Genomic DNA, 18,235 nt, shown 5'->3' with positions numbered 1-18,235 from the left:
ACGGAGGAATTTTGTAGAGTTTTATCATAAAAAAAAAAGCTTTTTAACAGATTGGGTATGAAATTTTATTTTTTAAAAACATTAAAATTAGAGGAAGGTCTTACAGAAATGAATTTAGTATCATTACAATGGCAATTTTTTAAAAAAAAATTAAGATAATGTGAAAGTCAACTTTGTGTGGTACTTGTCAGTTGTATTGGCGACCAAAAAGCGCCCAAAAATTTTTTTTAGCCAGTCTGACGATTTCAAACTATATAGCACATGTTTTGCACGTCCAAAATGTTTCTTAATAAATAATAATGCACTTGAGTATATATTTTATAATTTGGCGAAATTTTTTCTTGGCGCTTTTTGGTCGCCGTAAAAAACGAATTGTACCCTTTGTGTTATAATATTTGCTGAAGATATAGCCGAAAAATATTGTAGATTTATGTATAAAACACACACACTAACATTCATCTTCATATAAATAGATAACCAGATTGAAATGACATGCGCACTACCGCTTGTCATGTAACTGACGTCACAGGAGCTGATTTCATCCATAGCCATTCTTGATGGCTTAAGTTCACAAACTGCTGCTCTCCATTCAAAAGTTCGCATAATTAACTTACATTTTATGATTAAATGGAGAAAAAAAGTAATTTTCCTCTTCACCAACTCTGTTTGCATGCTTCATTTATTAAAATGAAGCAACTTACTGTAAAGAAGATCTGCCTTATTCAGTTCATGCGTTATTCAGTTCTGCGCATGCGTAGTATCATAATATGTTTATCGATGTGCAATCGCTGGAAGTAATATCGATTATATCCTTCATTTGAAACTAGTTTTGAGAAATTTATATTGCTGTTGATTACTGAATGCCTCGCGATCGTAATTTTTAATCTAGGGCTCATTTTTGGTTTTATAAAATTATGTTATCAATAATCTTTTTCTTTAAAAAAAGTTTAATTAATTAATGTATGAAAAAATGACGTATTATTCGATACATCTCAATTTGATCATTCTAAATTTCAACATGATATATTTAGAGGCCTATAAAAATTTCTGCGCTGTTTCCTTTTTTGATTCACCAAAAAGAAAAAAAAAAAAAAATAGTACAATAACAAAAAAAAAAAAATGACTTCTTATATATTTTCATTTAAAATATTCCGCATGAATTAATGTAAACTTTAAAAATATTCCGCATGAATTAATGTAAACTTTATACCTTTAACTAATGTGATTTTTTTTTCGAGATTAACATTAACATCATAATTTTTATTTTATTCGATGTAATTTTTCTGTATTTTATAATCTTAAAAGGATCTATCGCTTTAAAAATAAATTCTATTTATTTATTTATTTTGTTGTTGTTTTCTCTGACTTGTTCTATTCATTGAAAAATGAGAACTGAAATTATATATATTACAAACTATGCCTATTCAATTTTCTAATTAATTTGAATGATATTAATATCCATACTGCATAAGCTTGTCTTCATTAATGCCATTGGTGAAAGGACCAGTTTCACAAAATGAACAGAACAATCCCATTTTCGTCGTCATTTCCTCCCCAACTTCTTAGGTATCCCAGATTGGTCATTTTATATATAAAGAACGAAATCGTATCTGTGTACACAAATACAAAACCAACAGGAGTGGTCCCTAAAAAACTTTTTTTCGCATACTGTCTAATAAGCTTCTCATGCCAGAGAAAGTCTTACATGGCACTGGCGTACAATAGTAAGAAATATTAACCTTTGGTGTGAATGTAGCATTTTTATTGAATCTGTCTTGTGATTCCTGGCGAGTTTTTTGGCAAGTAATCCTTGGCATGCCACCAGTAGTATCCAAAAATCGAATTTTTGCTTTAGACACGTTTTTCTCAACCGGAGTGAGAAAAAAAAATAACATAAAGCTGCACTTGTAGTCACAAAATTTCATACCAAATTTGATATATTGAAGTCTTAGCGTTTTTGAATTATCGCGTTTACATGTCTGAAAGTGCAGACCGACAGACAGTCAACACATATTTGCATTTGGCTCAAAATTTCACAGTTACCTACACTATAGATGTTAAATCTGTGTACCGAATTTTATCAGTCTAGCTCTATTCGTTTAGCAACTATCATGTTTACATTGGAACAGTAATATATGTTTATGTTTATATATAGATTTAAACATTAGTTCTATTTACGTATTAAGTTGCTAAAATAAAATAATAAGTACCTAGACATGTGATCCCTAGTGTTTGCAATGTTAACAGGTAGTTCTAAAATAAAACTTCATTTAATATGGTCATCTCTCCAAATACACTAGAACAACCGCATCGATCCTTCAACGCGGAAAAGCTGCTCACCACCCTGTTCGAAATTAGCATATCCATTACCACTTCACAGTACCTGCCAATCTAACAACCTGAGGAAGTTCTTTAGCAAAATCGTCTGCAAGCGAAAACACAACAAAAACCACTCGTAGGAGGAGGAGGGGAGCCCGAATAACGGTTCGGCCGCGGCGGCCTTGGCGCGAACAAGCGTGCCAAGCATGACAGGGAAATGATCTCATTGCCTCCCCTCCCGAACCCCTCCAAGGCCGATTCGAACGCTCTTCCACCCCCCACCACACCGACAATAAGAGTTTCTTGGCTTTGGAAAGAATCGTTTTCATCATAAAAGTTTTTTTTTTATTTGTTTATTGCTCTCTCTTTGTTTGAAGTTTGTTTTGGATCGCCCTTTCATTGTTTGGCGATTTTTTTCTCTCTCTCTTTTTGGCTCTATTCTGGAAATGAGATTTGTTTTGGTGATTTGTCTGCTTTAGATTATTATGAAAAGTCTCGCTGTGTAATTAATTTAGGCTTGTGGTCTTAAGCATTTGTATTTTTGTTTTAGTTTAATTGTTTAGCATAAAGTGCCGCTATTCGCATTTCCTGTCAACATATAATGAATCTTTTTATATATATATATATATATATTCTTAAAAAAGTGATTAAATAAACAAAGATTGTATATATATAGATATATATTCGCCATTCTTTGTACTTTCAAGAAAATTATTTGTTTGAATAGGGAAAAGAACTTGTATATTTTAGAAAAACTGTCGCCAATTTTGCAATCCTAAGAAGTGAATATCACTTAAATGAAGTTTTTAAAAAAGTACTTCAAAAATTAAAATAATTCAAAACTTCTTTGGCAAAGAGAACTTAAACTTGTTCTCCGTTGAAGTTTTTATTTGTTTCTTTTCAGATTTTATTATTAAAACCTATTAAACTGCAGTCACAACATTTTTGTATAGACATTCTATATCAATTCAGTTTTGAATATAGTTTCACAAACACTGCATCGTCAAAAGTGACGATAAAATAAAAATCAAAAATTACGAATAATCAATCATTTTTTATACGATAATGTTTACAAGCTAGCATAAATTCCGGCATGTATTACTCAATATGGTCTGTAGATAAGGCCGTTGAACTTAGTTATCATTTTAGGCATGTAATTACTTCTTGAGTAGTAGACGATTTCTAAAATTAGGAGAGGAGGGTCAAATTTTGATTAGATATTTAATTAAAATAAATCATAATATCTGTATTTTTTCTCGTAACTTTGAAACTTATTACCGCATTAAAAATTGTTTTTATATTACTTTAAACTTTTTAAAAAATTTTGTTTTACCAATTTTATTTTTGTACAATTTTGCTTTCTAACTTTAATATACCGCTTCATTATAATTTCAATATTTCTATAATCTTCATTTATTTGAACTGGATGAAATGACCAGTTGATCTCATGATACTCATCACCTGTTCTATATATATATATATATAGAAGAAGAAGAAGAAAAACCGTGACATTTTTTTTTACATTCAAGGATTAATTTAAAACTAAAATTTCTGTAAGCAGGGATATAATACGATTGTGATGTTATATAAGTTGATCACACTGAAAAAAATTGGTGTATTTTTTTCTTTGTTTATCTTACCAGATTTTATTAACCGATTAAAAATTATTAATGCTTTATTTCAATTACTAAGAATTAAAATTAGCAATGAAATTTATTTATAAACACAGTTGTTTAGAATATTATTATTGTTTATTGAATAAAATCAGTATGATTTCAGCGACTCTAAATATGTTTAAACCGTTTTTAACAGCGTGCAATCCAAGGCGAAAATAGAAGTTCTCTTTCTAAACATTTCACAAACTTTGGAGCTTTTCGCCTGATTTGTTGATTCAATAATTTAACGCTGGTTTACATTTAGTTCAGTCATGCAATTTTTAATTTACAGCTTCACCCTAGAAGATGTTTATTTAAAAATTTCTCATGAAATTAATGGCTTGGGCCAAAATTATACTTCTTCGAACTGTTTAAAACTTGGTTTAGGGCGGAAAGTAAAAAAGAAAAGAAAAAGAAGAAGTAATATGTCTGTAAGGTGTGTGTTTTTTAACTAACCGTGTAAGACAGGTTTCTTTGGATTTTTTTTTCACGTTTGTAAAATGAATTGAAGTCTTTGTGTTTTTGCTCTCTGGAAGGTTTTAACTTTAAGGAAGAAAACCTTGAAATTTTGTTAATATTTTGAATTTGTACGTGAGAATTTGTTCGTTTCGTTTCCAGGAAATGAAATTTTCCTTGCAAAAATTGTATATGTCGTTAGATTAAAACGAGATAATAATCATTTTGCAAAGTCTGTGATTTTGTTGTGGAAAGGTGTCCATTTGAATCGAATTTTATTTTGAATCCTACTATTTATAAAATTTAATAAGTGATAGTTTGCATTCGACATTTGTCATCAATTGATATGATTTTGATGGAAAGTTGTTGTTTTCTTCAAATCAAATGAATTTTTGTTTATGTAGACATTTTAGTCAGAAATTCAATTAAAAAAAATTCACATGCAGGAGGATATATTTAGTTGAGTTAACTTAGTATCGCTGTTAGTCACTGCACGTGATCTATTTTGATTTTGGGACCGTTATCGTAATTTTTAACTAATTTTATTATACCACCTAGAAAAACGAACTCACACCTAGCCAGTACATATGGCTAAATTTTCATGGAATCGGATTTTCAATTTTATGTATTTTGAACAGGAAGAAGAAAATAAAAATTTTATGTTCATAAAATGCTGGGTTTTTTCCCCCTTCTTTTTCCTTTTTTTTTTTTTTTGCTTTGTTATTTAAATTTTATAAATGCGATGTTTTTACAGTTCAATTTTTTAACGCTAATTTATGCTCCGATACACAACACAAAATTTTCCATTTTTTTTTAAATAGTAAAATACTAAATGAACTGAAGCGTTCGAAATAATTAATAATTATATGTAGAAAAACTTTTAATGCAGCTACATTTTTTAAAATTACATATATATCGAAAACGACTCTGCTTTAAATATTTAATATTAGAAATATTTTCTCTAATTTTGGATAAAAGATTCCTTACTGCAAGCGCACATGGATAAGTATAAAAAGTTCACACGAAAAAGAAGAATTGTTTTTTCATTGCGTTTGAGGCACATTTTTATAATTTCTTAAAATAAGTTTTGATATATAACCTCGCATATTTTTTAAACGAAAGTCTTTATAAACTATTTTGGCTTATAAGACATTTTAAGGTACATTTTATCCCTATAGTTAGAGGTATTTAAAAGTAGTACTCGATTTTTAAATGTTGTTTCTTCTAATTCCGCGTGGTGTTTAATGACGTAGATGCAGATAGACTCACAGGAGAAACGTAACTGCACATTTCATTTACCGCCAAACTGCTCATTGTTTGACTTAAATGTGAAACCATATTTCCTGATCCGAAATTTAATTAACATAGAGCTTCTCACATGGTTGTTATTGGACTCCATTTTGAATGCAGACATTTTATTGAATGAATTGCCTTTAATGTTATTAGTGTGTATTTATATGCAAAATAGAGAAACCATTTTTTTTTTTTTTCATTTTCTATAGCTTCAAATAATTTTAGCTGTAAATGGAAATTTCATTTCAGTAATGTGTTTAACTGCATATTGGTTAAGAACAAAGTTTTGGATGAGGAACAATTAAAAAAAAACTCATAGTAAAATTCCATGTGCAGAAAATCGTCTCCACCTGTTTCTGTAAAACTATATACTCCACAAAGCAAAATAAAATGCAGTAAAATACAAATCAAGTACATGCTCCGCAAAGCAAAATAAAATGCAGTAAGATACAAATCAAGTACATGCGCGTACATTTAAAATCTTTAATATTTATTTCTTTTTAAAGCATCTTTTTGAATTCTTTATTCTTATTTGAAGGCTGATATTTTTATTTTGTATCCATTGTATTACTTAATGTTGGTTTGTCAAGATTTGAATTTATAACAGAAATAAAATATATTTTAATCATGTCCAGTAATTTGTATTTTTCTGTACACCGATTTGCTTCGCCGTAAAAATAGTTTTACAGTCATAATAATATAAGTTCTTAGAGCTAAGAAGTTTACAGATAATTCACAGAGAATGCGATTTTATTGTTTCCTCTCTGTTAATAATTTACGCTTCAAAAAGAAATGTATTTTTATTTTGTAGCTAAATCTCGCTTATATCAGTTTATTAATCGATTTGATATATCGATATTTTATCAAAGTGAATGGCATTCGATTTTTACTTTCTCGTATATGTAGTATAGAGGAAGTATAGTCAGGGCCGGCCATCTGGAGGGGGGGAGGTCCACGATTGAGGGGCCCCAGCATGATTTAAGAACTAAAATAATGTTCTGAACGGTAATAGCGGGATGGAAAGAAGAGAAGAAAAAAATTAAAGACGATATAAAGGCAGCCACGTATAACAGTATCCAAATGCATTCTGCTTCTAATATTTTCCATAGTAAACAAACTTCAGCCTTTATTAGGTATGTAAATTTTGAAGGGAAAAAAAGATTAAGTATAAATGAGTCATTTATGAGGTTTATTGAAATAACTGATGTGATTGGAGAAGAATAGCTAAAGCTCTCTTGGAAATATTAAATGATCTTTATTTAGATATTATGTATTGTAGAGGACAGGCATACGATAACGATAGCAGCATGAAAGGGAAATATAAAGGTATGCAATCTAGAATAATTTCTCTAATCCCTTGTGCTCATGCTTATGTGCCTTGCCTATCACTATTTTAATTTATTTATTAATTTGCAATACCGCTTCTAGCAATATATATTGTAATTTTTTTTTTGGATATTGCAACGTTAATATTGCTTATTTTCTGCATATACAAAAAGATGGGAAATTCTACAAAAGCATTTAAACGTTACTCTTAAGCCATTATGCGACACTCGTTGGGAAGCCAAAATAGATTCAGTTAAAGCAATGTACATATAGTTTGAAGAAACTTTTACCCGGGTTTCGGCACCATATTAAAGACGACGGCGTTAGTAAAACATATATTTATTCTTCACAATAAGTAGACGTACAAGCATATAAGTAGTTTTAGAATAACAACAAAACAAGGTGATGCCACTCAAGCTTAAAGTAATTATACGGAACTGTTTGCTTGCTTGCTTGCCGCAACACCCTAGAAGAATTTATTGATGCAAATAACAATAATACAGCAATATCCGAAGCTAAAAGTTTATTGGGTTCAGTACAAGAAATGACGTTTATTTTATGGTTAATAGTATGGTTTGCAATAGTGTCCAAAATGAGCACTATCAATAAACTATTTCAAGCAAAAAACATTTTTTCTCTACTGGGCTTTTAATTTAGTCAATAAAATTAAAGCTGAAATCCAAAATTTAAGAACAAAATTTAACTCATTTTTAGACGAAGCAAAAGAGATAGCACGTGATTTGAAGATTTCAGAACATTTTCCGATAGAGCAGAAGATGAAATTATAGAAAAGCCGGTTGGGGAATTTAGATGTTGTTTTTTTAACTCTATAAATGATACTATTATTGGTCATGTAAAAGAAAGATATAAAATTATTTTAAATTAGTTACTTATATAAAAACACCGGAAAAACATGAATTAGAAAAATGTTCCAAAATTTTGTTATGTTTTATAAAAAATATGTAGATGAAAACCTAATCCATGAAATTGTTTTGCTACGGGATTTGATTTTGAAGAAAAGGGGTGTAAATAATTAATTATTGCAATACATACTAACTTATAATTATAATGTGTTATTTCTAAATATACTAACTGTGTTAAAACATTTCTTTACATTGTCAATTACAATAATAAATTCTTAAGATACTTTCAGCAAATTAAAATTAACAAATAATTGTTTTCGGTCAATCATGTGCGCATAACGCTTAAATACACTTGCTATACTGAGCATCCAAAGAGAAATTGCAAAAAATTTTAATTTTCCTGCAGTAATCAATAACAAAAACAAAATTACGCATTAAATAAATATGCAGTAGTAATATGTGCCAAATTTCAATATTTTTTTTTTAAATTATTATAAGCCATTTAAAATTTCTGTCGATTGTTTTGAAAGGTATCGAAAGAGAAAAAGCATCGAAGAATACACAGTCGAATCTATGTTTAATGAAATGGCATTGTTCCACTTAAAAAATCCATTAGAAATAAATTTATTGGTTAGAAGTGTGTAAATCAAATTTTAAAAATGAATGAAGATGGAAAAGGCAAACTTTTCTTTCCATATCATTGGCTTTTAATGAAGATATTAAATTGTAAAATTGATTGGTTTTGTTAAAATTTCAACAAATAAAAACTGTGGTATTAAAAAAAAAATACCGGAAATATTTTATTATATATAAACAGTTTTTTTTACGAAAGGAGTAAAAAGCATGTTTAAAATCATGGTTCTGAAGATTTCGCTGAATAAATATTTTCATTAAATGATGTTAGCTAACTCTGTTGTAAATAAATAAATAAATAAAAATCATGGTTCTGAAGATTTTGCTGAATCAAAACCTTCATTAAATGGATGTTCGCTAACTCTGTTGTAAATAAATAAATAAATAAAAATCATGGTTCTGAAGATTTCGCTGAATAAATATTTTCATTAAATGATATTCGCTAACTCTGTTGTAAATAAATAAAAATCATGGTTCTGAAGATTTCGCTGAATCAAAACCTTCATTAAATGGATGTTCGCTAACTTTGTTGTAAATAAATGAATGCCTTATCAAAAAATGTGATCATTTTTTTATTTAATATTCGTTGTTAAATGTTTTTCTTCTTAATTGCGGAAAGCAGACCAAAATCGTTTGCTATCCCTCAGATTGCATTTGAATTTTTCAAAATATTCTTTACCAGAAATTCTAAAAGCAATTCATTTCCAATCAATATATATTATTTTCTATTCATCTACAGATATTTCAACAAGCATGCGCACAAAGTTTTCGAAATGATATTTTTTTTAAATGATAATTTTAATATTTTATATTAAAACTTTTTTTATTTTTTACGTTTTTTTTTATGTTCGTTTATTTCAGAGAGAGCACTTCAGAATCGTTTGTTACGTTCAGGTATATTTTGAATTTTTCACCACATTCTTTACCAGAAACTCTAAAAATAATTCACCAACCAATAAATATATCATATCTTCTATCATCTACCGAAACTTCAACAAGCATGCGCAAAAATTCCCCGAATCGTGATATAGGACAGCGGAACAAACTACACTATTAGGGCATTATCATTCCAAGAAGGCGATCCCCCGTTAAAGTCACAGTTAGAAAACTCAGAGTGGGAACTGCCGTGGCGTGAGTTCACGTGTTTTGTTGTGCTCCGATGGAGGTGCACATCGGACGACAATCGGTCACGCGAATCGTTTGCTACGATGTCCCATGGAACACGTGACCCGGATCTGAATCCCTTCCTACTTCTTTTTAAAAATCCCCCCTCCCTCCCCCCGTTTCTTTTTTTAAAAAACGTCTGCAACCTACATTCCTGCATTATCGAACATCTCAAACGCCAGTCTTTTCCCTTCCGAAGCTGTTTTGATTGTGAATAAACAATCACAAGTCGTAGGGAAAATAAGCGTTGATTTTCTTCTCACGTCGTTCACTTATTTGGAGCATTGTTTTGCATTTGGCTGGCAGCCTTTTACGACGACCGGAACTCTTCCATTGTTGCCACGCATTGAAGAAAAGAATGTCTAGTTAGTAATTGTTATTTCGGATTTTGTGTCTGGCAACAGCATATCTAATAAGATTATCGTTACTTAAATTTGAGGAAGAAAAAAAAGATTTTTTTTCTGGATGTGGGAGTTGAATCTTAAATCTGGATTATAAAAAATGTTTTGTTCCGGGAAGTTTTAATTCAATAATATTTTAGATTCTACTGATTATTTTAAATAAATCTTTGTTTAAGTTTGATGTAGCTGTAGAAAAACAACTTCCTTTGTCTTTCTTTAACGTTTGGCGTTTAATGCAGAAACCAAACGATTTTGTGCTTCCAACTCTTTACTACATAAAGTAGTACTCGAGATACATGACGATCCGCTTAAGGGGTGAATAACAGAAGAGGAGAGAAAGGAGGCGAAAAACAAAACAAAAAAATGAAAAAGAAAGTTAAAAGACATTCTATCTGTTAATGTAAAGATTAAATATCATTCTTAAAATTATCTAAAACATTAAAAATATTGTTTTAATCTAAATATTGAGAATTCCAAAATTCTCTAGAATGTGGGAGAAAGGCAAGGATCAGCAAAATTTCATTGCAGAATAGAAAAATTTACCCTTATCTGAAAAACTCTGGTTCAAACACATGAAGGTTAAGAATCTTTTATATAACAACCTTTAAAAACAAATTCACACACCAAAAATTTTTTAGAAATTCGTTAAAAAACTATTTTGTGTGTGTGTGTGTGTGTGTGTGTGTGTGTGTGTGTGAGTGTGTGTGTGTGTGTGTGTGTGTGTGTGTGTGTGTGTGTGTGTGTGTGTGTGTGTGTGTGTGTGTGTGTGTGTGCTCAAAGGCGATGTTTGAATATTTATAATCTTACATTAACAATTTTTTTAAACTTATCATTCGAAAGTCGTTTTAATGTTATTTTAAAGTTTTAGGAACTCCTTTTTCTCTTATATTAATTCATTTTAAATATTATAAATTAGTTTTATCATGTTTCTCCTTGTTTCCAAATAAGTGCGATATTTAATTTTCTCTTCAAAGTTGAAGCAAAAAAAAAAAAAAAAAAAAAAAAAGAATTATTTACACAGGATAGTTTAAGATGATTTTATAAAAAATCTTATAGTTAACAATTTAATAATATAGTACTTTTAATAAGTTATTATCATTTCAGCCATTTCTTAAACATTCCTTATTTAAATTATTTATATACATTGTATTCAAATTATACTGTTTTTTCGTCATCATTTAACTAAACATTTCACTTCCTCTTTTCCAGTAGGAACGTGAAAGCTAATCATCGATCTATTCGGCAAACCACATGACCTCCCAAAAGCTTTTTTTTAATTCGATTTTAAGGTCGTCTGAGATATCAAAACCAATTTCTCTTGCTACGATCATGGCCAACTTGGGGGTGATTTCAAAAGCCTTTTTTTTTTTTTTTTTCTATCATCTCATTCTTCCGCTCACCCCTCGCGGAACCCCTTTCAGAGGGGTTGAGGAGGTAACCCCGATCCCACGGTGGGTCAAAGATGAGGTAGTGACGTCAATACCTTTTATCGTTTGGTCTCGAAAATCCGGGATCCTGCGACATAAACTGGAATTTAAAGAGGGTGTTCGTAGCGATCAGGTGGCTGAAATTTATGGGACCAACCTGCGGTGGTGATATAAAATTCGTATGCATTTTTATCGTTTGAGGGAAGGGGGCTTGGCAGTGTCTGTCTGGGTCACAAGAGCATTTTAGGGGTCGAGGTTTCCATAAAATTCCGGGTAAGTTCCGGGTTTCTTGAACGTTAAATGTTTGGCAATTTTCTTTTAGGGACGAAGCTATTTTTAGGGATTACTGCTGTGTACACCTTTGTAAATCCGGTTTATAACGGACTACCGGATATTAGAGACATCATTGATCTAAAAATTGAATATAGGGAATTATAATATCCGTAAACGTAATATATACTTCGCAATGATATCGGGAGGGGGGGGGAATAATTATTTAAAACTAAATTCTCAGGGCAAAACAGAATAACTTATCCTTTTTACTAATTTATTTTTTGTCATAGTTAACATAAAAAAAAAGGGATTTTTTTTTTCGTAATATATATGCAAATCGAATGAAACTGAGCTTTATAATAGTTTATTAATGCGAAATATGGATTTCTTTCTTAAATTGGTTTTTAGTTTAATTGATTTGAAAATGTTATTGTTTGTGAAGAAAATGAAACATGGCCTTTTTTTTATTTGTTTAATGAATGTGGATTTTTTTTTTTGTTTGTGTAATAGAAGCAGTTTTTTTTTTAAATTTATGTCTGTGTTTAATTTTAGAAGTTTTGATTTTTATTATTAATTTTAGACTACTGAAATATAAAGTTCTGTTAGTTCCTGAAATTCTAAATTAATGACAGTTTACATTTTTGAAAAACTTGCAGTCAATTTTACTTATTTTTACTTTACTAATTACTCAAGAGTATGTATTTTTTCTATGTGGATTTATTTCTTATTTAACCAAGTTAAGATTTTTTTAATCATATTATTTAATATTTTTTTTCACTGAAAGAACAATATGCAGTCTATAAAGGAATAGGGAGAAACTCACGAATCCCTAATTTTCGGATTTTTTTTATAACAGCAAATAATGCATGCGCCATCATTTAAATAATTAGTTATCAAATAAAGTTTATTAAAATTAGTACAAATGCTAAAAGTATTAGATTTAAATATTTCTATTTAAATTGAAAATGGATACGTAGAGTGGAGTTCGTTTATTTGCTGGTTTGGCTTGAAAGAATTTCTTTTATTTTATATATTTAAATATTTTATAAAGAATTTTAAAATGATCAGATTACCACAAAAGGAGTCCCTATTGAGTAAATCATAACATCTATGTGTTTATTTTCATTACTTATACAATAAATTTTTCTGAAGATTTAAATGAACAGATTTCCTCTTTCTAAATATATTTTTCTTTAAACCCTTTTTGTCCTTAGCTAGAAAAACGTAAAAAGGTCTGCCATTATATGTTTAGCATTCTGTTTAATTTTATCATTAAATCAGCTGTTCTTTGTTTTTGAAAAGAGAATTTCTCCCCGTCCTCCAGTGAGGAAAAGTTGCATTGGCCGCTTGCCAGTAATTGCTAAGAGAAGCCGTTAAAACTGAATCATCAGCAAGACTATTAGAATCTTGTAATCAGCTATTAATTATTTAACTATTAAAATGACACGATATAATATATTTGGTAAAAGTAATTCTATATAATAAATTCATGAAACAGACTTAAATAAAATATATAACAAAACTTTTCCTTATTTTTAACATAACTTTTAAAACATTTACATTTTTTTTTCTTGTAAATGTAATCAGAGTTTTTAATTATGTCTATGGAAATAATATTGTCTGCACTTCAGTAACTGTTCTAAAAGTTCTTTTTAATTTATTTTTTGTATGTTCTTTATTATTTTTCTAAGTATTATTATACAATAAATAAAATTACTTCAAAGGATTAGAAATTAAATTTATTCCAACATTTTCCAATAGGCGCGACAGAATATACAGTATATCTGTTACACCTTGGCGATTCATTTGGCGCGTTATTTTCGCGCGAGTAACCCATTGGGCTATTTGCCAAATTCTATACCTCTAAAGGAATGATCACGGATACCCATAAATATAACAGCGTACTTCTAACCCTTTCTCTGAACAAATGCATATATATCTTAGTCTTATCACAATTCATTAAATAAGTGTCAGGATTTTTTTTCCCGCCATTCGAATTCTTTGGTTTTCCCCCTTTTATACCAGCGCCATTTTAACTCTCAGTAGCATGTATGGAATAATAATGCGGTCTTAGCATTAATATAGTCTGGCATTAAGTCTGTTTGAAGAATTGATCACTCTTCTTCTTCTTCTTCTTTTATTTGTTATTTTTTGTGAGTTGGCCGGTACTTTTTTGGGTGGTGTAAAAGATTATCAAGATGTTTTATAACACTTGATGTATGGAGTAGGTTCTTTTTATTGAATTTAAACTTGGAAGATGGCGTAACTGTGTTTTATGGAGAAAAGGGACCGAATCAACCCATTTTCTTTTTTCTTGTCTTTTCTTTCTTTTTTCTTTTCTTTTCTTTCTTTTTTCCCCCTAGTGTCGGAAGTACTGATATGGTTGCAAATCGAGTTCGTTGAGAACAGTAGGAAGTGTTTCTACTTATTATATAAATTCATTGATATTCTTTTTGTAAAATTTTGTGGATAATTTCTCGGTATATTCAGAAGTTATATTTGTGGGACTTTATGGAACGGTCAGCGAGCGATTTGAGCAGTGATTAAATGAATCGATTTTGTAATTTATATTTTAATACTAGATAAATTTACAGAAATGTATTTCTGCAACACAAATATTGCAATGTGAGGTGAAATTATATTTGTTTCCAGTGTCAAATATTTATTATTAAAAATAAGCAAATGGTAAAAAAACGTTAAAGAGTAAGAAATCTCACACCCTTTAGTTTTTATTTCCTTAAAGCTTTGTAATACGTGAGTTATTAATTAAAACAGCTCGGAAGTTAAGTCACGTGACACGTATAACTACACATATCATTAAATTGAGCGTGTATTATGACGCACAATTCTTTTTGAATCTCAAAATTAAATATCTCTAAATACCAAACTAAATATTTCCAACATCTGTTATCACGTGATCTTATGAATAATTGTGAATTAATCGTTGTTCCATCGATTTAAAATCAGCATTTAATGTCTTTTACAAAAAGTTATTACCAAATAACATTTTCAATTAATATAGACTAATATAAAAGCAGCACTAAAGATTTGCTTATTCAAATTTTCATAATGTTGAAATAATTTCTGCGGATATTTTTAGTAACAATGTATTTATTTTTATTTAAATTATAATTAATTCAATGTATCAAATAATCATCTGTAATAAATTGTAGCTTTGCCATTAAATTGAGTGACTGCTTATAAACAAAATCAATAATGCTTTTAATCGTTTAAAAAATAGTGTCATTTAAATCATTTTAAATAATTTCTCATTTTATGTATTTTAAAGAAGATATGCAAAAATAACCGTTTAGGTTTTTATATAATCGAATTTGGACAAAAAAAAAATAATAATAATAATTACATACATGAAGTTCCTCTAAAAACGAAACAAAAAATGTTATAATTCCGTAATATTAAATAAATTTTTGTATTAAAGTTTATTAGAAAAATTATATTCCTTTTTTTTAAGTGATGATAAACGCATAGTATTAATATACTATTTCTGCTTCCAGTGAGATATGGAAGTTTTCTTTTTTTGTTAGAAAACAAATAAATTTTAACTTAAGCATCGACATGATCATTTAGTTATTTTGTTTTCTAATAGTTTATAAAAATAGGTAGTTAAAAATCTTTAAACATATTTAATTTTGTTCGCTAATTAAAATTCTCTGGCATTCGAAAGAATCAAAAAAAAATTGTTTAAAAAGAAATAAAGAATAATGTGAGTATGAGAAAATTAATAGTTCTGTTACATTTTTTTATTCAAGGAAAAAAAAAATTCACCGATTTGGAAATAAAAATTGTTTTGTTTCACGAGGAAGAAAGAATAAGAGACATAATAATGAGCAAGATCATTTCTTTATGATTTTCGAAAAAAAATTAAATAAGCACAGAGTTAAAATGCGCAGTTTTTAAGACCATTACTAAACGATTGTTAATACTAACATAATAATGACATAATTTAAATTTTAATATTCTTCGAAAGCCGTATATTTAATCATGTTGGCTCATGAAAAATCTGTGACATCTTGAAAAAGAAATAAGAAAGAGTTTGTCGAGAGTAGAATAACGCTTATGGGGAAAAAAAAAAAAAAAGTGCCGATCAAATTGCAATTTATTTTTTTTCGTTCGGAAGAGTTGAGTCTTTCGGAATGAAGAGTTAGCTGTTCATGAGATAGCAGACGAACTAGAATGACGGCTTCATCGTCATCGGCGGCGATGTACAGGTTTTAGGGAGAGAACGAAGCTCTGCTGACGTCAGATGCGTCGTAATGGTGTTAACCCGGAAAAAGGATTTGGACTAGAGATATGGAATTGTGCCACACTCGCTTTACTTCCGCTTCCGTGTGATTGACCGCGCTCTTCATTCTTGGCTCAGAGACCTACTTTTTTACGGCTTTTTTTTTCATTCTTTTTTTCCCCCACTATTATCTTTTCCTTATTACTCGGTTTTTGTTGTTAATAGACCTCTGTAGCTGTAACCCGATTTTTGTGTTACGCGAACTGTTACGCGCTTTTTTTCGAACCTTGGCCTTAGATACCAAGGAGATGATATGCTTTATTTTATAATTTAAACTGCCTTCGTTGATGATTTTGCCTTTTGTAAAATTATAGATTCACATCATTGAACTTCGCCGTAAATTGATAATGACAAACAAAAACTTTTCGGAAATTGCGCATTTCTTTAGCAAGATGAAAATCTGATATGGCCATCTAATGTTCTGCTTAATTCTTTTTCCAGAATTTCTGCATTTAGAGAAATTATAAACAGTTATAATAACGTTTTGTGAACAAGACGGCCAACTATATGTCTTATTTGCTTACAATTTTGATATGGCATTAATTAAAATTGATAATTCTGAACAATATGTAAATATGAATTGATATTTGTAAAAATGTTTCCTTTTTATTAGAGAAATATGTTTTTAAATTGAATATTGGACATAAATATAAATTTAGTGAAATAAAAAAAAAATGCATTGAGAAGCTATACATTATTTTTAACATAAAACAATTAACATTTAAGTCTTATTTGCTTACAATTTTGATATGGCATTAATTAAAATTGATAATTTTGAACAATATGTAAATATGAATTGATATTTGTAAAAATGTTTCCTTTTTATCTGGGAAATGTTTTTAATTTGAATATTGGACATAAATATCTTTTGGTGAAATTTTAAAAAAATGCATTGAGAAACTATGCATTATTTTTAACATAAAACAATTAACATTTATTGCAAAGACAACAATTAACATTAAATCAGACATTTTCAAAAGAATCAGTTAGTTTTCTCTTTCTTCAAAAGTATAGATAGAATAGTTATGGATTTTTTTTACATATTATTTACATATCAAAATAGATGATAATATTTTCACAAACAAAATAAATAAATAAATATTAATAAAATCCAGTAATTAGTTCTGTTCCTAAACTATGGGGGGGGGGGGATGCCACGTTGGAAAGAAGATAAAATCCTTATTTTAAAATATACTTCGTGAAATGTTTGTGTTTTAGAAATTAAAATTAAATCAAACGTATTTACTTTGCTCCCTCCTACAAAATTGTATTAATTTTGTAAAGGAATTTGAATACATTACTGCTTCAATTTTTTTTTTAAATGTTGTTGAACTTGGTTATTAAGATGAACCTCACCATAAGTTTATCAAAATTAACAAATAATAGCAGTTTCTGAAAGTAAATATAACAGTAAAACATAAATGATTTTTTTTTCTCAAATTTATGTTAAATTAAGTTATTTAGAAGAATGAAAAAAAAAATGGCATTGCAAAATTTTATTTTTGTTAACTTTATAAGTTATCAGGCACTTCAAGCTAATTTTCAGTTTTTTTTTTTTTTTCATTATTATTTTTTGTTTTACTACTAAATAATTTCAGTTAATAAAGATGAAAATGTTAATTTTTATATTTGTGATGAAATTTGATTAATATTTTAAGTATTTGTTGAAACAGTTTTACATAAATTCAAAAAGCTCTTCGTCTGTTACTTACACGAATGTTTAATGCATTGGATTTCAGTTTTGGAATCCTTCCAGACTAGGCATTGTTGAGAAATTTATTTTGCATCTTTTTCGTAGTTTCTGATGCCGCTTCGGCGCGGAGATAGTTTCGAATTCTTCCTCTTTGTTGCCAAAGTTCATTAATAAACTTTATTTCATTTCATTTATCATCTGCTTTTCCTTCGGTTTCATTTATCATGCCAGAAGCCGAAAGAGAAGTCTAAATTTTGAATGCATCATTTATAAGCCTTTTCTCGAATAAACCATTGACATTATATGTATTTTTTTTTATCAACTGTTTTCGCGGATGTATCTGTTTTATGATTTTTTTTTCTGTCATAGTACGACTGTTGATAATTTAAATGAATTGTTGTTTTATGATAATTTATTTTGTCAGTTAAT

At 28.9% G+C, this 18,235-nt stretch overlaps 1 protein-coding gene across 1 annotated transcript in view; it reads left to right on the top strand.

The window, feature by feature from the left end:
* The window catches only part of LOC129956861 (probable nuclear hormone receptor HR3), an 88,386-nt gene that overhangs the window by 29,374 nt on the left and 40,777 nt on the right, over positions 1-18,235 (top strand). The gene's annotated exons all lie outside the window — the stretch shown is intronic.

The sequence above is a fragment of the Argiope bruennichi genome, chromosome 11 (genome assembly GCF_947563725.1).
Source record: "Argiope bruennichi chromosome 11, qqArgBrue1.1, whole genome shotgun sequence".
Taxonomy (NCBI): Eukaryota; Metazoa; Arthropoda; class Arachnida; order Araneae; family Araneidae; genus Argiope; species Argiope bruennichi.
The sequence above is the reverse complement of the archived record's forward strand: the minus strand, read 5'-3'. Positions and strand labels throughout refer to the sequence as shown.